Source organism: Sus scrofa, chromosome 9 (genome assembly GCF_000003025.6).
Source record: "Sus scrofa isolate TJ Tabasco breed Duroc chromosome 9, Sscrofa11.1, whole genome shotgun sequence".
In the NCBI taxonomy this organism is placed as follows: domain Eukaryota; kingdom Metazoa; phylum Chordata; class Mammalia; order Artiodactyla; family Suidae; genus Sus; species Sus scrofa.
The window spans coordinates 15,463,947-15,488,382 of record NC_010451.4 but is presented as its reverse complement, the minus strand read 5'-3'; the positions used below and the strand labels follow the sequence as shown (position 1 = coordinate 15,488,382).

The window sequence follows — 24,436 nt, the reverse complement described above, 5'->3', positions numbered from 1 at the left end:
AACAGAAGGAATTTAAAGGTCTCTTCCCCCTCAATAATGTTAACCTAGAATCATGTTTTCTCCCTGACTCCATCACCTACCCAGCAGCTGGCACCTTGTAGGGTACCAATAAATATTGAGATGAGAAATCAATGGAGATATGTATCATCAGTATAGCTCTTAAATGGTGAGAGGTGACATACTGACTGACGTGCTATAGCTTCTGGTCTAGATGGGAAGTAAAACACACCTGTAGTTTAAGAATACCTCAGCACAGTCTTCTTAACCACACTATTTAATTAGATTTAGATGAATATAGTGAATGCAAGCCAGACTGATAAGTGCTACATGATCAAAATAAGTGATTGAAAAGTCAAAGCAAGTTTCCAGCAAACTGCAAGGGCATGTGACTTATAGGGCTATTGACAAAGAGGACGCAAATATGCCTCCAAATCTTTGTGGAGGAAATATTAGAAATGTGTGATTCCACTTGCCTATACATACTGTTCATGCTGAATATGAATATTACAGAATCAATTTCTAATTTAATTCCTTCCATATGAGTAATAAATTCCCACTCGTGCTTTCATTTGGATCCTCCTGAAAAGACTGGATTGAGAACAAAGCATTATGGGGGAGTTCCTATTGTAGCACATTGGGTTAAGCACCCACCTGATGTTGTCTCTGTGAGGATGCGGGTTCAATCCCTGGCCTCCCTCAGTGGGTTAAGGATAGAGTGTTCCTGTTGTCACAAGATGCCACATAGATCACAGATGTGGCTCAGATCTGGCGTTGCTATGGCTGTCGTATAGGCCTGCAGCTGCAGCTCTGATTTGACCCCTAGCCCAAAACTTCCATATGCTGCAGGTGCCGCCATAAAAGAAAAAAATAAATAACAAAGTATTATTATACCTCCTACACAGAAGAGAAAACTGAGGCACTGAGAGGTGCCATGGACATGTGTTTTGAGGAGTCCAGCTCGTGGCCTGTGTTCTTTTTACTTACTGAGTCTTCTTTTTATCTGGGGCCCTTGTGTTGCTATCCTAAGACTGATTCCAGACTCATTTTCTTTCCCATTTGTTCCTACCTCCAGCTGCTGTGCTTCACGCAGAAAGCCATAACTTTCCTGACAGGAGGCAACTATATTAAGGGTGGCCTCTCCATGGGCCTGACTATTAAAAGTGCTGTTTCTGGATTTATCCTGGGGTTTGGGAAAGCTCAGAGGGAGCCCCTCCTCATTCCCTTCTAAGGAAGTCTCAGAGTCAGCATTTCGGGACTCATAATATTTTAATGGAGAAGGGGCCCAGAGACCATTATCTGGAAGTTACTAAATGTCAGGACCATGGAGGCAGGCTTTATGGATTTCTTTAAAGAGCTTCATTAACTTGACTAATTGGAAAGTGGAGATTTGCAGACTTGTCTGCTTGTAAGGGTGAGAAGACAAAGTCAATAGGAGATGTGTGCAGGTTACGTGGGACTGTTATAAGCCACTAACCGTTCCTGGCAGATGGATAATATGTTTGTCTGCATTTGGTCCACTGTAAACAAAGGTGATAACTGAGGCAGCTGCATTTGGCAGGAAGAGCCCCAGATTTGGAGACACCCTGACTCAACCGTTGGTCACCTTGAGAATATAAAACTACTTAAATGCTCTGAACTTAATTTTTGCCTCTGTAATAGCAAGTATTCTACCTTTACCTGGTCCCTCTGATAATTCATACTAATGGACTCTAGGTAGAGACAGTGGAGTGAAAAATACATTTACCTTTATTCCCTAACTGGAAATAAAGAATGTGTTGAATTATTCAAGTCCACAGAGAAAAAGAGAAAGGAGAAGAGATAAAAGCAATAAATGTTGGGAGCTGTGCAGTTGATAGACAACTGTTAAGTGAGCATATCCAAGGAAGCCGACTTATACACTTGCAGTGAGAAAAACTAAAAAGCCATTGGATGTGTAGCTCATATTAAACCCTCTCAGAGGAAAAAAGGCAAGGATCGGATATCAGGTACCTGTGGGAATGGGGATAAGGTGAAAAAAATACGGTCTGCTTGAAAGTCTATATAAGAAGCAGTTATATCCCCATATAACCCCCTCTGCTCTGTCCTCCAACTATTAAAATACTAAAAAGGGTAACATGGCGGGTATAAGTTATGAGCCATATTTGTCGGAGATCACATTACTGAGAGAAGGGGTTAAGTGTGTGTTTCCACACTGAATGCTGAGCCCCCCAGTTCTCTTCCTTCACATGACTTCCAGATAGGCTTCCAGACGGGGGTTTAGAAATTCTTTCTGAGGAGCTGATTGGCCTGAGAGAAAGACAATGTAAGCCAAACCAGACAGGTAACCCTACAGTTATACCCACAGCTACATGTCACACATTGGCTCAAACTTCCAAAGAGATTTTAGTTCCCATCTCTTAAATATAAGCAGAAAATGGAAAGTCACAAACAACTGAAGACTCTCTCTAATATGAAAGCTACACAATAAACCAACAGAAAGCAAAAGAAGTTCTCCATAAATTAAAACTATAAAATTAAACCTAAAAAATTAATTGATAGCCTCAGAAGACTATGATTTGATATTTATTCTATTGACTTGGATACTACAATAAAGTATCTTCACAAAAAAAACCTCAGTAATTACATGTGATTATTTTATATCTATATACTAGGTATAATTTTGCTTTATGTAATATATGGAGATATAGATTTTTCATATAGGTATAACAGCAGAAGTCAAAATTCAGTAAAATGCTTCAAATACAATGCTTAAGAAATATTGCTAAAAGTGGAATAAGAAATGTGAAGAGAAGGAAGATAAGAGTGAAGTAAATGAAAATTAGAAGATAATTATGGGACATTCAACATCAAAATAATAAGAGTTTTAGAACTACCGTAACATAAAAAGATTAAGAAAAAGTGGAGAAAATTTTTAATAGGGCACATCAAGAAATTTTTATGTCAGGAGAAATATTTGCTTCTTGATTGGAAGGGCTCACTAAATATCCAGCAAAAGAAATGAAACTAGATCCCTTCTATACAATGACCATCATATAATTGTTTCCCCCTCCTGATCCAAGGTGTGTTATACAATGACTCAGATACTGCAATAGCCTAATCTTTCTGTTCTTGGCCATTTTTGGTCATATGTCACTATACACAACCAAAGCAACAATTTTTAACAATATTCTCCGAGGCTTCCCATAACACAGTGTATTCAAAATTCTATCTCTGACTTACAAGACTCCTCATAATTAACTCTTTAATCCTCTTACCCTCCATTCTCTCCCTTTAACCACCCTGGCTTCCTTGATGATGCCCAAGGACACAGGACACCTAGCTCAGGACCTTGCCACTGGCTTTTTCCATTGGTTTGCAATGATTTTTTTTCTTCTAATATATATTTACAGCTCTTCTTTCATAATCATATTCAGGTTTCCATACAATGCAATTTCTCAGACTCTGACTTATAATCAATATTTTACTTCCATTGCTCCCTCTTCCTTTGTATTACTTTTCATCCAAGCACTTATCATTAATTGAAGAAACAAATGATTGAATGTTTTATTATTCTCTTTGCCGTAGAATATAAGCTCTGTGCTGGCAGAAACATTTTTTAGTTTATTGCTAAAACTGATAGCTAGAACTGTGCTTGGCAAAGAGGAGGCACTTCATACATTTCTACTGAATAAAATAAAATTATATATACATGTTACATCTGCCTCTATCTATGCTTAGAATTTCGTCTTCTCTACATTTCAGTAAAAATCAACAACGACAACAAAACCTTGGCCAGAGGATTTCCTCATTTTTCAAATTGGCCCCCAGAAGGGAGTCCATTAGATGTCACCTAGATTTACCAAAAGTGGGGAGGAGAGCTAGAGTGATGTTTCTGACTACGGAGGCTGAAGGAGGGTGGCCTGTGAGGTTTCCTGTTTCCTTACAGGGCTCTAGGAAGGCAAGAAATCTCTGGAGGGAAATAGCTGTGTGGTGTTTTCTAGGAGACTTCAATTCTGCTGGCTTGATTGTAAAAAAACTATCTTCAAGTTTAAATTTGGAGTTTTTTTACCCTATCTTAGGGACTTGGACATCAAAAAATGTTAGTAGTGAGTGGGTGATGTTTTGGAAGGTGTAGGATGTCAAGAATCTTCATTCAATCCTGTGGGGAGAGGGAGGAATTCCTGTAGAGACTGTGGTTGAACTTGTTTCCAGCCCAGTGGGAAGTTTCAAGTATTTAAAAAAAATTAAATTTGGCTTGAATTAAATTCAAAAGCTGTGACTTTCTTGTTCTTATCTAAGGAGTAAAGCTCAGACTTCCTATATGTGGATTGTTATCTATTTAATGCAATGGAAACAAAAATAATCTCAGTTCATAAGAAATTTTGACTTCCACATGCAAAATTCAAAACAGTAAATGTACACTGTGTATGAATAATCCAGATACTCTGAGGGCTGTAATCAAATACAATACATAATCTACAGGGCAATAAAACCTATACATTAGAAAAGATACTGTAATTTCTCCATTCTAAGAAGTCATGCATAAAAGATGGACAGTCAATTTAATAACTACTTTTCATTGGGAGAAAATAACCACTGTAATTATTTCAGCTGAGTACATTAGTTCCAATGCATATCCTGTCCTGAATATTAGTTTGGCAACCTATGTCTCTGAATAAAGAAAATATACAAATTGACATTTTGAGGGAGAGAGTGAAAAGAACCATACAAGTGAATAGATTTATGAGACGAGAAACAGAACCAGTGGGAAAAGTCTGTGTATTGCAGGATAAACGAAAGCTTCACTATATACACAAAGGCACACTCTCTGTGTAGAGACTGCATGACAACACATACATCTGTGACCATGACACAGAGAGAGAGAGCCCACCAACTTCAGGCCTTATTTCCTCATTGGTGGATGCAAAAGTTTGGTTTTCCTTTCACCCATCCTTTAAATTAAGACATCTTAAACAGGTCTAATTCTAGACACAGAAGTACTTCCTTTGGTACCCAGATAGCTTTGAAATAATAGAATTAATCACTAACCTTTTAAAAGAATTATGAGAATTTGCATAAGAAGAAGATCTGATCTCTGGCAACACGAGGTCTTCATTGTCACTTAGCAACAGTCAGTGAAATGTGAATGATTTAGACAGTTCAAACCGGGCATGTGCTAGCTCCTTAATGTACCTCTCTTGTTTAAGTTTCTACCCTGGTCCCTGTGGGTTTATTTTTTTATTTTTATTTATTTATTTTTTTTGTCTTTTTGCTATTTCTTTGGGCCGCTTCTGCGGCATATGGAGGTTTCCAGGCTAGGGGTCGAATCGGAGCTGTAGCCGCTGGCCTACACCAGAGCCACAGCAACGCAGGATTCGAGCCGCGTCTGCAACCTACACCACAGCTCATGGCAACGCCGGATCGTTAACCCACTGAGCAAGGGCGGGAACCGAACCCTCAACCTCATGGTTCCTAGTCGGATTCGTTAACCACTGCGCCACGCCGGGAACTCCCCCTGTGGGTTTATTTTTATTTGCTCTCCGAAATCTAAATGAAAGTTCCTCTACGCTACGCCTCTGCTTAGGTTTGGATACACTTGTGTTGTTATGCTGGATCCAGCACTTACTGTGTGTTTTTGGTCAAGTTACTTAACCTCCCTTTGCCTCAGTTGCCTCTAATATAAAGTAGGATTATAAATAGTACTTACCTCTTAGGGTTGGAAGAGAATGAAATTATTTATTTCTGGCAAAGCATTTGGAACTGTCCCTGGCCCACAGTAGGTTCTCAGTGCTGCTATCATGTTCATCCTTTAAGATCCAGTTAGAATGTCTTCTAAGCAAAACTGTTTCTGACCATGACACCCCAAGAGAGTTCATTCTCATTTTCCCAACGTTGTAACCAGTGCAAATCTCTACAAGTCCTAAAATCTTTTATTGAAAATGTTAGCGTATGTCACTCTCCTCCATCAAATCACGATCTCATGATGAAAAGGGCTATGTTTTATTCATCTTTGCATTCCCAGAGCCTGACACAGTAAGTATTACACAATAGAAAATTCATGCTTAATGGGCCTTTTATTCACTTGTTTTTATTGCATTTATTCTTGAACATCATATGTATTAGGACATGAGTGTGCCTCAAGACCAAATGGCAGAGGACAAAAATCCATCACTATGTGCTATTATCTCTGTTAATAGCAATACATATTTTATCTCTATGCTCATCTATTATTTTTAATCTCCCAATCATATATTTTTTTCAGGGCCAGAATTAAGTTTGAGCTACACTTTTCAAACTCTTAAAAGTATTTGCAGAGGATTCTGCAAATGAGTTTTCATATCCATAGCCTGTATCACAGGGTCTGACATATAGGGAGACACGTTCTAGAAGTTGTTGAGTGAATGAATAAATTAAATATGTGAATAGATATGTGAATAAATGTCATTCTCCAGCTGGAAACTGACTCCAGCAAAGGCAGTAGGGACTCAGGTATCTTTTGAAGAGCCCTGGAGCAATTCTTACTCCCCAGCCCCTCTCATAACCACATCACAATAGCTAAGGACACGGCATTTTCAGAGCTGCAGGTGAGTTGGTAGTGCCTCCTACACCCTCTTGGATGTTCATACCCAGCTAGTGGAAGCAATAAAGGGCTTGACGACATTTAAAGTAACTTTTAGGGAAGGGATGGAAACATACTTCATACTTTAAAATGACTTCCCCCCACAATGGCAGCTACACATTGAACTAGATACTGAATGTGAAAAAGAAGTTAACTTTTTACTTCTATAGTGAAGATGCAAAAATGACAGGTAGAAGCTTTATATATGATGCTAAAGAAGCAGAAATTTAAAATGGCTTTTTTGACACCTAAATAGAAATGTTTCCAGATATCCAATACATTTGACAGAAAAATAGTACCTTGCATTTAGAATGCAGTTAGCAGCAATTACTCATATGTGTTCATCAATTTGCTACTCAAGTCAATCATGGGAGGTGGACAGTATTAACCTAAATTGTCTGATGAGGTAACTGAGGTTTAAGATTTTTGAGTCCCGAAGTTTTAATACATAGTAGGCTAATTTCTTAAAAAAAAAAAAAAAAACGGGTGTGTATCTCACATGACACAAGGTTGACTGACTACCTTTCATTCGCTGCCCTCATATTAATGCCACATGTCTACTGTACAGTGTTTGTAAGATAGAGTATTCTAGACATGAATTTAAAGGATTTGGGCCTTTCTAACGATACATGATCCCTATAATCATAATTTAAAAATTCTCTGACGTGTCATACGAGGTGTAATTTCTGGATCTCAGATTCTCACTGTGGCTTGTCATCTGTAGGCTGTGGGATAACCTTCCTGAGCAGCTTTGCCATTAACATTGATGTTAACCTTCATCAGCTCCTCTTTCGAAGACAGGTTGCTTTTTATTTCGCATACCTTTGTCTTGATCTGAATCAGCTTTGCTGGTACTTAGTTTACAACCTTTGGGGAATTCATTTTTTTAAAATATTTATTTATTGCCATTTCGAAGAAACAAGGAAATTTCCCCCAAAGGGATGACTGGCACATGGACCTGGGCAGAAAAAGCAAGCAAAAAACCAAACATCACTCCTCCCCTAAGAGGCTGGCAGGTACTTACATTACCACCATCAGAGCACAATTCCTGTATCCCAGTATATCCCATGATGTAATATACTCAATAAATGTGTAAAGGGTTATAGGCCATAATAAGTAGCATCCTGTTAACTCTCCATAATCATGCCCATCTCTCTTGAAGACACTTACTCAATGAATGTTGAGGTCTTTGATGGCAGAGACCATGACTGCATTGCTTACCACCACCCCTTCCAGTGACTATCAGATACCGATCTGTTGCCAGTACTCTATAAATATATAGTAACTGAGTGACTGTGTCTCTATCCTCCATGGGAGACTCAGAATGCACATTTAATTCCAAAGAGCATTGCAAGTTCCTCTAATCTATAAATTTGTGCCTTCAATGGATTTCCGTTATTCTGCATGCCTCCAGCTCCCCAAGATTTCTAATGACAAATGTTAATCATGTAGAAAGGTAGAAAAAACTTGACAAAGAACCCACATACAACCACCATCGGTATTCTACACATAACGTTTAATTATACTTGCTTTATAAAATATTTAGCCATCTCTCTGTCTACCCATCATCCCATCACTTTTTTGTTTCTCTTTGTTTTATATTTTAAAATAAGTTGTAGGCCCCCTGATCTGTTTTAGTGTGCACGTCAATAAGTGTGCAACCCTTATTCATTTTTTTAATGTTTTAGGTAAATTCTAAATATTAGGAAGAAACAAATCTTAAGCATTCACTTAATGAGTTAGACATACATACATAACCCAGTACTCGATCAAGAAACAGAACATCACTTTAAATATTATTCTTCTTCTTCCCAAAAGTCCATCTCCCACTAAACAGATATAGCTACAGATCTGATTTTCCTTTCTTGTTTTTTTCTATTTTGTTTGTTTTGTTTTTGTTTTTGCTTGTCCTAGCATGTCAGAGTAGTTTGTATTCTTTTGTGTAAGGTATTTTGTTTATTTAGAATAATATTTTTAAGAGTCATTAATATAGTTGTTTCCTTTCTAGGACTTACTAAAATTCAAATGCTTTACCAGTACTTTCTCAATCTAGAATATACCCTATCCCTGACTAACCTGAAGCTTCAGTTCTTTTCCTCTCTCCATTGGCTCACCATGCTTAAGCCACATTTTCTTCTCATGTTCGAAAAAACAGAAGCTCTTTCTTTTTCAGGTGGCTTTTGCCTGAACTTGCTGTTCCTTCCACTTGGAAGAGATATCACTTGTTTATACATCTGAGGGCTTCCTCTGCAGCTTTTAGACCTTAGCCCCTATATCAGCTGAGCTGCCTCTCTTCAACCACCTTTCTAAATAGCCCCCTTTCCCTGATTATTTACTATCACAGCATTTTATTTGTTCTTATCACTAGCTACAACAATCTTGTTTGTTGGGTTTTTTTATCTTTTACTTTTCCTATGAGAATGCAAGATCTATTCTAAGGCTATTAATGTCTTTTATGTTAATCTTGCTATCTTCAGACTAAGTACAATGGGGAGTATGCAGTAAGTATTTTATCAGACTTTGCTGTCAAAATATATCTAACTTTAGAGTTTTGTTGTCAAACAATGCATCTTAACAATATTAATGCTCCTTGAACCTAGTGTTCTATAGAATAAAAATTGGTTTTCAGTACTACTAAAAAGCAAGTCTCCATGGAAAGATAATTAAACTTTCTCAGTCCTTTTATATTTAGTATGAATGTCTTCATAATTGTTTCTCCTTGAGATATATATTGGTGAATTATAACATCTGTTGTCTTAGGGCCTGTTGGTCTTCCTGAAGCATTTTGACACACACTGTCTCATTCATTCCTAAAGCATGGAGAATTATATATTATTATCATAGATATTTTGCAAAAATATTTTACAAAAAAGGACGAACTGAGGTCAGAAAGGGGAAGGACTCATCCAAAAATTACACATCTGGTGATAAGTACAGCCAAGTTTTGCATTTTCAGTTCTAAGTTCCTCTCCACTATTTCATGCAGAAAGATACTAGGACCTTCAGGGAAAGAGTGACTAAATACCACACATTGCAAAGATGCGAAAATATGCTTTAAAAATTTATCAATTTAGTCTATCCAGTAATCCTGTTTGAGAACCATTGCTATACCCAGTTTGTTTTTTCCAGCTTTCTTGAGGTACAATTAACAGATAAAAATGTATATATGTAAAGTGTACAACTTGATGTTTCAATGTACATATGTTGTAAAATGATTGTCACAAACAAGCTAATTAACGTCCCTCACCTCACATAGTTCCTGTTTTTTGTGTGTTTGTTTTTGTTTTGGTGGTGGTGAGAACACTTCAAATCTTTTAGTAAAAGTCAAGGATACGGTATGGTGTTAATTAGTGTCACTGTGCTAGCCACTAGACTTCCAGAATTTATCCATTCTGAATTACTGAATCTTTGTACACTCTAACCAGCATCTCCACATTTTCCTCTTCGCCTAGCCCCATTCTACTCTACTCTTTGCTGTTATGAGTTCACCTGTTTTAGATTTCACATTTGTGTGAGATTGGGCAGTATTGATCTTCCCGTATCTGGTTTATTTCCATTAGTAATGTCCTTCATATTTATCCATGTTGTAACAAATGGCAGAATTCTTTTCTATGGCAAAATAATATTCCACTCTGAGTGTGTGTGTGTGTATCTCATATTTTCTTTATTCATTGATGAAAGACGAGTAGATTGTTTCCATATCTTGCCTATTGAAAATAATACTATAGTGAATGTAGGAGACTGGATATCTCTTCAAGATACTGATTTCGTTTCCTTTGGATTTACACACAGAAGTGGGATTGTTGCATCACATGTTAGTTCTATTTTTAATTGTTTGAAGAGCCTCTATAGTGTTTTTAATAATGGCTTCACCAAGTTACGTCCCTACGAACAGCACAGGGAGGTTCCTTTTTCTCCACATCCTCACCAACTCTTCTTTTCTTTCGTCTTTTTGATAATAGCTATCCTAACAGGTGTGAGTAATAACTCATTGTGGTTTTGATTTTCGTTTCTCTGATGATTAGTGATGCTGAGCACCTTTGCATGTATCTGTTGCCCATTTGTAGGTCTTGTTTTGAGAAATGCCTAGTCAGGTCCTTTGCTCATTTTCTGTATCATATTATTTGTTTTTCTGTTGTTGTTTTTGTTTTTGCTGTTGAGTATTTGAGTTCTATATATATTTTGGACAGTAACCTCTTATCAGATATATGGTTTGCAAATATTTTCTTTCATTTCATAGATTGTCATTTCACTCTATTGATTGTTGCCTTTGCTGTGCAGAAAAGTTACCTGCATTTTATAAGTGAACATTTGTGGCAAACCCTGAAGTATTATGAAGTGCACATTTAAAAAAATAGTACTTTCCATGAGTGGAACTTCACACACTCAGGTGTATCAATCAGTATCACAGAAGGGGAAGAAATGTTCCAAGAGAATTCTCCTTTGGACAGTGAGATATTCTGGTATACCTACCATTTTATCTATGTGATCATGAGCTGGCAGAAAGACCAGAGACAATTTTATCTTTGGAATGCAAAGATGAGAAAACAATTTCTGTCCTTACTAAGATGACATCTAAAAAATAAAAGACAAAAACATATATAAATTGTGCCCTGTAAAAGATTATACTCAGTAAAAGAACAGTAGGAGAAATCTGATTTACATCAGTGGGTCAAAGGTGGTCTGGCTTAAAGTGACAGTAAGGTTCAGATATAAAAAAAATGTGCTGTATTTAAGTTAGCCAGAGGAAAAGTGGAGAGAAAGTGTTCTGGGCAAAGAAAATCACGTAAACAAAGGCTATTAAGAGGACAGGCCCTGGGGTTTTCAAAAAACTGAATTTCCTAGACTAATCCTAGATCATGGAAGAGATGAGATATACGAGAACCAGATTCTGCTGGGCATTTCTCAGTGAGTTGTTAATTTCTTCTCCCAACAGCAGGAAATGACCAAAGAGAGGTAGATGGTAGAATTATCATAAAGAATGTGGGTTTTGACCCTGGACAACTTATTTAAACTTTCTGAAGCTTCATTTCCTTATTTATAAAAATCAAAGTGATAGCAGTGCTTATTTCATTACATTGTTAACAGCAATAAATAAAATAATACGGGAAATGTTTATAGAATTATGCTTTCTGCATAATCATTATAATTATTTTAGATTTTATTTTATTGTTTGGTTTTCCTTTATTTTATTTTTTAAATGATTTTTATTTTTTCCATTATAGTTGGTTTACGTTTCTGTCAATTTTCTACTGTACAACAAAGTGAACCAGTTACACACACATATATACATTCTTTTTCTGACATTATCCTCCATCATGCTCCATGATAAGGGACTAGATATAGTTCCCAGGGCTATACAGCAGGATCTCATTGCTTATCCATTCCAACGGCAATAGTTTGCATCTATTAACCCCAGGTTCCCAGTCCCTCCCACTACCACCCCTCCCCCTCGGCAACCACAATTCTGTTCTTCGAGTCCATGAGTTTCTTTTCTGTGGAAAGGTTCATTTGTGCCATATATTAGATTCTAGATATAAGTGATATCATATGATATTTGTCTTTCTCTTTCTGACTTCACTTAGTATGAGTGTCTCTAGTTCCATCCATGTTGCTGCAAATGATATTATTTTGTTCTTTTTTATGGCTGAGTACTATTCCATTATATATATGTATACACCACATCTTCTTAATCCATTCATTAATAGCATGAAAAGTATTAACTTTGATGATGACTGATGAAAGAACTGACTATGGAGCTCCCATCATGGCTCAGTGGAACCAAACCTGACTAGCATTCATGAGGATGCAGCTTTGATCCCTGGCCTTGCTCAGTGAATTAAAGATCCAGTGTTGCCATAAGCTGTGGTGTAGGCTGCAGACATGGCTTAGATCCTGCATTGTTGTGGCTGTGGCCTAGGCCAGCAGTACAGCTCTGATTCAAGCCCTAGACTGGGAATCTCCATATGCCACAGATGTGTCCCTAAAAAAATAAACACAAAACAAAACAAAAAGAAAGAAAAAGAAATAAGTAAAAGAGGAAGTGACAAGGGTAATTCCAGGTTTGTGGCATGTGTATCACCAGGTAGATAAATGGGTCAAATATAAATACATTAGAAGTTGGATAAATGAGCTGAAATAAGGTCTAACTTTGGGTTTCAGTGAAATATGGATGCTATTTAACATGTGGAGGTGATTTTCAAGGAAGGGAATGTACGATAACAAAAAGGAGGACGAGCAGTGAAACCCAGAGTAACATTAGAATTAGGGGTCAACTGTGAGAGTAGATTATGGGAAGACTGAACTAAGAGACAGGTGGGAAAAGACAAAAAAAATGAAGCTAGAAAAGAGAGTGTTCTAAGAAAGCTGGCAGGGCCAGCTGTCCTAAATTGTACCAGATGAGATCTGAGAAAATCTGCTGGATTCAGCACAAGGTGATTACTGGTGACATTAGAAGAATTTTACAGAGTGCTGTAAAGAGAAGCAGATTTTAGGGGGCAAAGAATGCAAAGGAGTAGACAAATGGAGGCAGCAACTACAGAAACATGGTCTGAGAATCTTGGCTCTGGAGAAGGTTAAAGAATAAGGTAGTTGAAGAGGGTTCTGAAATGAGAAAGCTTGATTAGGAAGACAAATGTAGAATATTTAAAATATTATATTATTTGATATTTTTCTTTCAGCCACAAGCTTACTATGCACCTACCCATAACAAATAAAGCAATTCAACTAAAGGTTAAAAAAACCAAGTTAGTCATCCCTCCTCTATTTGTCCTCAGTCCTTACTTACACATCCAGATATCCAGTCACTTTTACCAGGATGGTGTGAACCTTTTCCTGAACTCATAGATATGTACAAGCACCTGTGTAGAGAAGATATTAAAATTCGTTTCATTTTTACCTAAGTGGAATCACACCACATACATGCATTTCCAATTTCTTTCAACAGTGTCATCTCTACAAATGAATAAATGAAACTCATTTTCCCTAATTTATTTACACTGATATATATGTACATATATATTTACATTTCATTTTGTAAGTGGACTGTCATATCCCACAAAAAGAAGGGTTTTTTTTTTCATTCTTTTAGTTAATGCATTTTTTTGTTGTTATTGACTCTTTCTCCAGCCCCTGATCCACCTGTCCACAAAGCTCTAATTCATAGCCTTTGTGGGTTTGTTATAATTGGGTACTTATTATTTTACACTCTTCTTCATCCTCAAATAACCTTTTCTATCTTTTGTTTATTATGACATAGTCATCTCTTTTCTGTAATAAAACATATAGGCATTCAAAAAATAAAGCAAAACATAAAGACCTTAGTGACGTGTTTATTTTTCCTTAAGAGATGCCTATCCTCGCATTCACCCCCAGGTGACTAAAAACAGAATTCAAAGAGAGAGCGAGAAAGAGAGAGAGAAGAGGCCATATGCCTTTAATAAGCAAATACGTAGAGTGAAAAAATCATAATGCAAGATAATTTTCCTGGAAATCTATGTGAAAATTTGAAAAAAAAATGCTTTACAGTTGCTAATTAAGCTTTCCCATGCCAACCAGTTTAACTAAAGGATGTATAGTAACTTCACAGAGGGATCATTTCATCCGACTCAAGTATTCTCCCCTGGAGTAGAATAAAATAGCTCTGTGATAACCAGACTAATGCTGAACTGCATCTTAAGATGGAAAATGAATGGTTCTATTAGGGCCAAATGAATTTGCCAAGGGAATTTATACAGAATGTGTTTTAGATTTAGAATTTGCATGGCATGCTAGTTTTTATTGCTATTAATATGCTATTATGAGGCTGGATGCTTGGCTTTTTAAAGTGCCTCCTGATCATAAATTAGTCAACACATAAAATGCTTTTGAAGTAGCATCCCAATTTTCCAGTTGAAATCTCTGCATCCCAAGGTGATTAAATGACTCTCATCAGGTGTTTCAATTTTTGTACTTCAACCCCTCTGCAATTTCTTCATAAGAGCCCATGCACTTTGCAGTGGCTCTTATGAAGTTGTACTGTATTCCATGTCCTGAATTTAAAAGGTGCTTGGCACCTGGGATTGCATTTACATCTTAAGGTTACATCTTATCTTAGGTGAGATAGTTATGATTTGCCTATAATTTGGAGGCAAAGGGACTAAAGTTTAGATGATTTGCAAAAAGAGCTCTAGCTGCAGACCTGGAGTTCTAAGCATCAGTCTTTGGTTTAACAGCATCAGGCACCTTTCTATCAGGCCACACTGCATCCTTCAGACCCACGCTTATGACCTGGTTCAAGAACTTGGTTTGGTGCATATTGATAGCGTTTAGGGTATTCCTTGGTGGCCTAGCAGTAAAGGATTAGGCACTTGTCACTGTGTGGGTTTGATCCTTGGCCTGGGAACTTCTGTATGCCATGGGTGTGATCCCCAAAAAAGTGTTTATACATTACCAATGATAACTCTTAAACAAATTTGAAGTTAAGCACTGGGCATACATTTCTATTTCACTAAAGTTCTGTGGAATATGGATTATTATAAATGATTTACAAAAACAAAAAATAAATTGTGATTGACCGGCATGGTAGGGGGAATACAGAATGGTTGTATCCACCTTTGTCTAGTTCTGAAACCCAGGTACTAAGTTATTATACTTTATCATTCCTAATGTTGTTCTGCTGTCTATTCTACACTTCCCCCCATAAAGAAAAAAAATTAGAAACCATATTTTAGTACTTACTGTGTCTGTCGACTTTGCTCTAAACATTGGTACTTATTTCTTATCCTCAGTGTATGTAATCTGAATATTGTCTGCAGTTCTGCTAGTGGCTTTTCATTCCAGTCCACAACAAGGAAGCAGGGTCTATTGGTGGCGTGCTTTACTTAAGACAGAGATTAGATGCACGAGAGGACTAACTTGGCCATACAATCAAATATAAACTTTTTCATGGAGGTAGCATATGACATGACTGCTCAGACTACATTGGCCTGAAAAAAGTCACATGACTGGGCCAGAAGAGGGGCAGGGAGATACATTCCACCTATCAGAAGGCAAGGCGAGTCACATTTAACAGGATGTGCAGGCAGGGTGAGGAAGTAGACATCTATGAACTATGTAACCTATCATATTTCCAAAGACACAGCGAAACCTCAGCATTTCTGGCTGAATTTCAAAACCTCTATAATCTCAACACATCTTATCATCTCACTATAGTTACCACCACTCTCTAAAAAAAAAATCCATCTGCTCAGTTTCCACTGCATTGTTATCTTCTGCTTATTGTTCATGCTGTTTCCTCCACCTGAGATATTTCCTTCCCTTTTCCCTGCTTCAAATACATGTCGTCTAATCTTTCTTAACATCCTGTCCAGTTACATTGTAACATGTGACTGCACTTTGGTAACTGAATATGGGAGAAGGGGATGTTTTCCACTTCCAAGCCAGAACAAAAAATACCCTGTATGATCCCATGTTAAAATTGCAGTGTCACAAAGTGGCAGCAACCTAGATCCCTGAGTACCACTTTGATGAATGCAGCGAGGGAGAGTAGCCTGACCCTAAAAAAGAAAGGTACTGCACCATACACACACACACTAAGGCAGAGCTAAGGGAGAAGAAAATATATAAAACCCTAAAAGTAACTGATTAAACCTGAAGAACACAAAAAAGAAAAGAACAAAGAGAAGAGGAAACAAGTATAAAAAAGAATAAAATCCAAAGATTATAATAATTATATTGATATATGACAAAGATTTTCATGCTAGATAGAAAAATTTATGACCCAACTATATGCAGTTTACATAGGAGGTATGTTAACTATATAGATATACATATACAGAGCTGCATTATATGAGAGCAAGTAAACTTGGATATAAATACTGTTACCTGAGATAGAGGGTTTTTTATGATGCTGAATGTCATTATATCAACTTGCAACTTCTATGTAACTGCATAATATTAAATGTCAACTCATCAGACCATAATAATCCTGAATATATGTGCACCTATAGCAGAACTGTTTCTACATAAATCAAAAATTGATGGAACCAGAGGGAGAAATGAATATAATGAGTTGGGAATATTAACATTGTTCTCAAGTGATGATAGAACGAAAGGATAAGTTTATTGTTAAAGCCCCAGGCACTTAGTTTCATTCCAAAGTGCAGGGAGGGAGAAGGGAGATGAGGAATCTGCATTTCCTACGAGGTGGACACATCACTGCCACTTACATTCAGCTGGCCAGTGTTTAGTCACATGGGCACATCCAGCCACAGGAGAGTCTTGTTCTTTATGCTAGATGGTCAGCTTACAGGTATGATATAGACATAGATAGAGATGTAGATGGAAATATGTGTGTATGCACAAATGGGAGTGTGTATGTATAGGTATGGATTCTATGTATAATGGAATAGAATCCATATGTCTACACAGAAAAGAAGGCAGATCAAGTACCTGTTACCTGTTAATTGTCTCTACTACAGGAGTGATCAAAGAATCATGTAGTTTGTATTTGAAAAAAAAATGTATCTGTGCTCAATTACAAAACACAAAATATTACATTTAAATGACTAGAATCAAGGTAAGTTTGACTTCTAGGTAAAGATAACATGCAAATTCCCGAACAAAAAGAGCATTTTAGTCCTTTTCATTAACAAAAATAGTTTCAGAGTTCCTACTGTGGCTCAGTGGGTTAAGAACCTGATTTGTATCTGTGAGGATGCGAGTTTGATTCCTGGCCTTGCTCAGTGTTACAAGCTGTGGTGTAGGTCAAAGATAAGGCTGGGATCCCACGTTGTTATGGTTGTGTTACAGGCCGGAAGCTGCAGCTCTGATTTGACCCCTAGCCTGGAACTTCCAAATGCCGCGGTTGCTGCCCTAAAAAAAAGAAGAAAAAAAAAGGAATGGCTTCAAAAATAAAATATAAATTGAATAAGACTGTTTAAAATCATGATACTAAATTGTATATTTTAGGAATGTAAGAATGGTATACTTAATGGACTATAAGAGTGGCAACATAATTAGTCAAGAAAAAAATGAGAAAATGAGATGAAAAGAGAAAGAAGTAAAGTTATTAAAGGTATCGAACAATATATTTGTATACATAGTGAATACAAGTGAATGCAAGGACATTTAAAAAGTATACAAATAAGAGAATTCATCAAGATTACTGAAACAAAACCACAATAAAAATATTAGTAAATTTCCTATACACTAGTAATAGTTAGATTCTTTACAAAACTCCCAAACTATAAAATACAAAGAAATAAATATCATAAAATATGTAAGACATATATGGAGAAATTCTTAAAAAATGTATTAAAGTCTATAAAAGAAAATTGGAATAAGTACAATTATGTATAATAGCTGGAGAACTCAAAATAATGAGGCTACCTAGATAATCAAAATTTAATTCAGTGTAATCAATTTTAATGAAAATTCTCAACAGGGTGTTTGTGTAAACCATAATATATTTGTAGATTATATACGAAAGAGCAAGTGTCCTGGAATTGCAAAGACATTTTTGACATGACATTATCAGATATCAATTCTTATTATAAAGCTATAGTAATGCAGATGAAATGGGTATTGGCACAGGAAGGAAAAAAAAACATAGAACAAGTCTAAAGGTTCAGCAACAGACCCACTGCAGATATGAACTTGCTATCTGCTATAAGTGGCTTTACAAATCAACAGAAAAAACTGAATTATTCCGTAAATTATGTTGGGAAAATTTATATTTCCTTTTATAAATATTGTATATCTCTGTCTCATAAAATTTGTGTTACTTTTAAGGAAGGTTATCGGTAATGAATTTAGGATGTCTGAGAAGCAAAGAATTACTTAAACAAGGCAGTTTAATAAAACATAGATCACAAAGGATAAGATTGACAATTTTGAGTACCACAAAATGTAATATTTAAAGCAAAACAAAAAGATATCAACAAAAAAATTTTTTTTTTATTTTTAGAAAAGGAGGACCTGACTCCAGAACTATATTCGTGATCTATAGAATTTTTCAAAATCCTATAAAATATTTTAAAATTAAGCCTGAGTCAAAATGAGGACCTGGGATATGAATGTGTAATCCAAAAAAGAAGCAATCTGATTGTCCTAAAAAGATGAAAATAGTCAACCCCACTGGATAACTAGGAAGTGCAAGGAGACTGGTTAATGGTGCCAAAGGTGTGGGAAGGTTTCATAAGAAAAGGACTGAGGCTTGATCTTTGATCTACAATCATGAAGTCACTGGTGATCTTGGCAGTAGAATTGGGCAGGGGTGTTATGAGTGACTGTCTCGTCGGTGTAAGTTCAAGAACAAGTAAAAGGAGAGGAATCCGAGATAGTTAAAAGAGAGAACAAGTTAAAAGGACAGTGGATGAAAAAAACGTGTGCCCAAGAGAGGTTTGTAACTTTGTTATAAATTATAGTGTGCTTGTGTTAATGAGAGAAATGTTTCGCTGGAAAGAGAAAGTGTATGAAGCAGGAGAGAAGGAGTTGTTGGAGTAATGCCCTAGGCTGGGACTGAGTGTGTGTGAGAAGGGGTTGGCCTTAGAAACAGAGGCAGTGGATTTATTCCACGGGAGCAGAGATGGCTCTCAGTACTCAGCGCAGGGGCAGGCTTTTGGGCGGATGTTCCAGTAGGAGTGTTTGGAACCTCTCTTTTTAAATGCGTTCATGTTCTTAGGGGAATTGGAAGAAATAGTACCAGGTGAAAATTAGGCTGATGGAGTTTTGCGAAGAGATGGGAAGATACTAAGCTGTCAAAACATAGCATGGAGGAGCGGATGTAATGGAAATATGAACATGATTGTTAACTTGAAGAAATGATTCACCTGAGCTTACCAGTCGTAAATTTACATTTGCTTTTAAAATTTATATCCATAATATATGTAATTACACATAATAAATATATACAAGTATATATAATTAATATAATAATAATAAAGTGAGAACAGTTTTGTGAACTCCAACCATGTTCATCCATGCACAGAACAGGGTCGGGGCTGTATGAAACCAGTATTGTGGTTATGACAGCCAAGTATGATTAAATAGAAGAAGGGCAAGGAGGCTGAAAGTGCATCAAGGGTGTGATGGCAATGCCTGATGGTGGCATGTAAGTTGGGTAAAGAGGAAATGATAGAATGGGGAGGATGACAATCACTGATAAATTAAATGAGGTAAATAATAATTTTCTATAAGAATAGGGCTCCAAAACAAAGTGAGAAAAGGGCTGGATGGGTACAATTTGATTCCATTGAAGTAAATTTTAAATATATATATATGTAAAGTATGCTATAGAGATATAGAAATATAGATGATACAGATAATATTATATGTATGCTGTATATTTGTGTACACACACACACACACATGCACACACACACACCTACACATATGCATGTATAAAACAAGGATGGTAAAGTATACACATCCTTCAAAATAGTGACTGCCCCTGAAGAGGGAGGGAAATGCTTTTAACCTCAGTAATTTTGTAATGCTTTATTTGTTTATAACAGGTGATATGATAGAGTCTAAGAAAGTCAGCTTTGGGGTTAGCCCCCATTTTGCCCACTTACTACCCTTAGGGAAATTAGTTAACTTCTCTCCCTATTTTCTTTTTCCTGAAGTTCTCTGTGCCTCAGTTTCCTTTTTCTCTAAAATAGGGTTTGCATGAGACTCAGCTGTGTCCCCTGAAAATTTGGTGTTAACACCATAACATCCAACATGATGCATTTGGAGATGGGACTCTTGCTCTCTCTTTCTGCCATGTGAGGGCACAACTAGAAGACAGCCATCAACAAGCCAGGAAAAGGGCTATCACCAGAACCTGACCGTGCTGTCACCCTGAATTGAGACTCCCAGCCTCCAGATCTGTGAGAAGTAAATCCCTGTGTGTAAACCACCTGGTTGGTTGTACTTTGCTATAGCATCCCGAGGTGACTAATACAGGAATAACCAAAGTAGCTTGCTCATGAGCATACTAAAGTGCTTCTATTAAAAGTGCTTTATAAGCAGTAGTTATGACTTTAAATGACTTGCAGCCATAAAGCAGAATTCCTGAGTGATGAGCACATAGATGTTTGTAATAATGTCTTTAGATCCCAGTAACCTTGAAGTATTTAATATTAAGAATAAAAAATATATGGTAGTTCTATGTATAGTTTTCTAAGGTACCTCCATACTGTTCTCCATAGTGGTTGTACCACCTTATATTCCCACCAACAGTGCAGGAGGGTTCCCTTTTCTCCACACCCTCTCCAGCGTTTGTTATTTGTGGGCTTATGAATGAAGGCCATTCTGACTGGTGTGAGGTGGTACCTCATGGTAGTTTTGATTTGCGTTTCTCTAATAATCAGGGATGTTGAGCATTTTTTCATGTGATTGTTGGCCATCTATCTGTATATCTTCCTTGGAGAAAAGCCTATTCAGGTATTTTGCCTATTTTTCAATTGGGTTGTTTGCTGTTGGCTTTTTTGCTGTTGAGTTGTATAAGTTGCTTGTATATTCTAGAGATTAAGCCCTTGTCAGTTGCATCATTTGAAACTATTTCCTCCCATTCTGTAAGCTGTCTTTTTTGTTTTCTTTTTGGTTTCCTTTGCTGTGCAAAAGCTTGTCAGTTTGATGAGGTCCCATTGGTTTATTTTTGCTTTTATTTCTGTTGCTTTGGGAGACTGACCTGAGAAAACATTTGTAAGGTTGATGTATGAGAATGTTCTGCCTCTGTTCTCTTCCAGGAGTTTGATGGTATCTTGTCTTATATTTAAGCCTTTCAGCCATTTTGAGTTTTTTTGGTGGATGGTGTGAGGGTGTGTTCTAATTTCATTGATTTGCATGCAGCTGTCCAGGTTTCCAAGCAATACTTGCTGAAAAGACTATCTTTTCCCCATTTTATATTCTTGCCTCCTTCGTCAAAGATTAATTGACCAAAGATGTCTGGGTTTATTTCTGGGTTCACTATTCTGTTCCATTAGAAAACTATATATAAAACTAACATATGACCCAGAAGTCCCACTCTTGCGCATATATCCAGACAAAATTTTCCTTGAAAAAGACACATGCACCTGTATGTTCATTGCAGCACTATTCACAATAGCCAAGATATAGACACAACCCAAATGTCCATTGATAGATGATTGGATTAGGAAGATGTCATATATATGTATATACACACAATGGAATACTTCTCAGATGTAAAAAAGAACGAAATAATGCAATTTGCAGCAACATGGATGGAACTAGAGACTCTCATCCCGAGTGAAGTAAGTCAGAAAGAGAAAGACAAATACCATGTGACATTACTTATATCTGGAATCTTATATATGGGACAAATGAGCCTTTCCACAGTAAAGAAAATCATGGGCTGGGGAATAGACTTGTGGTTGCCAAGGGGGAGGGGAAGGGGTGGAATTGATTGGGAGCTTGGGGTTAATAGATTCAGACTACTGCCTTTGGAATGGATAAGCAATAAGATCCTGCTGTGTAGCACTGGGAACTATGTCTAGTCACCTATGATGTAGCATGATAATGTGAGGAAAAAAGAATGTGTACATGTATGTGTGAGTGGGTCACCATGCTGTACAGTAGGGAAAAAAATAATGTATTGGGGAAATTAAAAAACAAAACCAAAAAGAATCAAAAATATAAATTATTTTGGCAGGAATATGGACTTGATATGGACAAGATTAAGATAGGACAATGCATTAGAAGTTGATTTCACTTGTATGACCTGTGATTGCTATTCAGCAAGAAAAGTGGCAGAAGACGAGGAGAAGAAGGAAATGATTTTAGGAGTACTTTGGATATAAAAAAACAGGAAGGAAGCTGCCATTGTGGCTTAGCAGGTTACAAACCCTACTAGTATTCATGAGGAGACGGGTTTGATTCCTAGCCTCCCTCAGTGGGTTAAGGATCTGGTGCTGCTCTGAGCTGTGGTGTAGGTCACAGACGTGGCTTGGATCCTGCGTTCCTGTGGCTGTGGTTTAGACCAGCAGTTGCAGCTCCAATTCAACCCATAGCTGGGAACTTCCATATGCCACAGGTGCAGCCCTGAAAATAAATAAATAAATAACAAGGAGAGGGAGGAAGGATGGTACCTATGTTCCAGATCCCACTGTAGAGAGTGGTACCATTACTTGAAGTAGGTCCTCTTCATAGCAGATTTCTCCAAGGAAGATGAGGCCCTCTGCTTTTGAGTATTTTCATTTCAAGTTCACAACGGAGAAGGAGCAGAAACAATTCCTCTTGTACACTCTGTGATTTTGATTTTGCCACTTAATTTTGAACGTCTAATTCTGTGCAGATTATAGAAGCACACATACACATTTGTGAATGAGTGAGACATTCACAAACTGGACATAAGCCCATGATTAAGAAAGATGGATGCTCATGATAAGTTTGGAGGATGGGAAGGTTTACACGGAAATGAAGCTGTAGGCGGTGCCGAAGGACAGTGATATTTTCAGTTCAGCTGAAATCCATTAAAGTCCCTGCTGCAGAGGTGGTGTTTAGTCTAAATTTGTCAGGTAAGTTCTCCAAGATCACAGCCAAAGACAGTCCTTGAGTAGTTCCCATCACATAAATTAGATAATATAGTAATAGAAACCTAATGTATAATGTATGACTAATATTTTTCTTTAATGAAAATCAATTAAAGAAACAATTTATAGTTTCCTAAATGCTTTTCTATTTTCAAGTTTATAATAATTATTGGAAAAAAATTATGTTTGCAAAAGTAACTGTAACTACTTGGTTGGCCATGGCAGTGTTTAGAGTGATTCATTGTATAAGGGCGAAGCAAAGGAATAAAAAAGGAATTCAGAGGGGTGAAGAGGTAGTGCAAGTCAAGCTATCAAAAAAAGATTCCTCTGTGCTTTGGCAAAAGCCACGTCTTTTGTGTGTTTGGATGAATCCAGCATCTGTGTTTGACAAATACTTAGGAGAAAGGAGACATTACCCTTAAGAAAAGATAGAATAATAATTATACCTCTATGTATTAATTTAAGTTTACTTTGTGTAATTGTAGTGTCCTAAATATTTAGGAAAGAATATGAACACGCGAATAGTAAATACCTATTAGTGAATAAAAATTCCTTTTTTTCCCATGCAATCTAGCATATTGTTATCCTGGTTATATTTTTATCAACCAAGTAGGCAATTCTTATTTTTAGTTGATAATTTATCTTATTAAATTACCTGGACTTTTGAGTCTTTAAGTAACTACACATTTCACCATCTTTCAAATTATTGGTTTTATTTAAAACCATAATTAAGTGATGACAATCCAATTTGCTCCTTATAAGTTATTAGTCTGATATAAAAATTACTGCATGGTTAGTTTTCATTATTAAAATGCAATCAAAAATAATAATATCATTTACATACTGGATGTCTTAGTGATGGAAACATTTTCTTGGTTCTCCCCTCTCTTCTATTAGACTACATAAAAATCTAAACTGTGTATCACACCCATCGGGAAATGCTAATATAATTTCTAAGCTTCATGATTTTATGGTTTATACTGTTTCTATAGTTGGCTAAGTTGACAATTACAATTAAATATTTATACACATATTTATTTAATGCCATCTACATCCTGTGGATTGTTCTCTTTACTGGGAGCAAGAGGGACTTGATATATAAGCAGAAGAGACAGACACTGGCAGCTACAGCTTCAATGATGTCAAGCGTTACCCAGCTTTTCCCTCTCTCAAGCTCCCAATTGAGATGCTTAAAGAATAATATCACCAAAATTTGTATATCTTTCTCTTAAAACAATATTTATGCATATATTCGCTTACTTGAACCCTCACAATCACACTATGAAACATTGGGAAGAGAAGGGCTTAAACCCAATGCAGC

The 24,436-nt window shown here is 36.7% G+C and overlaps 2 long non-coding RNA genes across 2 annotated transcripts in view; one reads left to right on the top strand and one right to left on the bottom strand.

Annotated features, from left to right (window-relative positions):
* LOC102160854 overlaps positions 1-24,436 on the top strand; it is a 1,306,405-nt gene that overhangs the window by 496,070 nt on the left and 785,899 nt on the right. The gene's annotated exons all lie outside the window — the stretch shown is intronic.
* Positions 8,577-17,439, bottom strand: LOC110262213. The gene is made up of 2 exons (XR_002346969.1): positions 13,386-17,439; positions 8,577-11,173 (listed from the first exon to the last, which is right to left on the bottom strand). It is a non-coding gene; the product is annotated as an uncharacterized LOC110262213 (long non-coding RNA).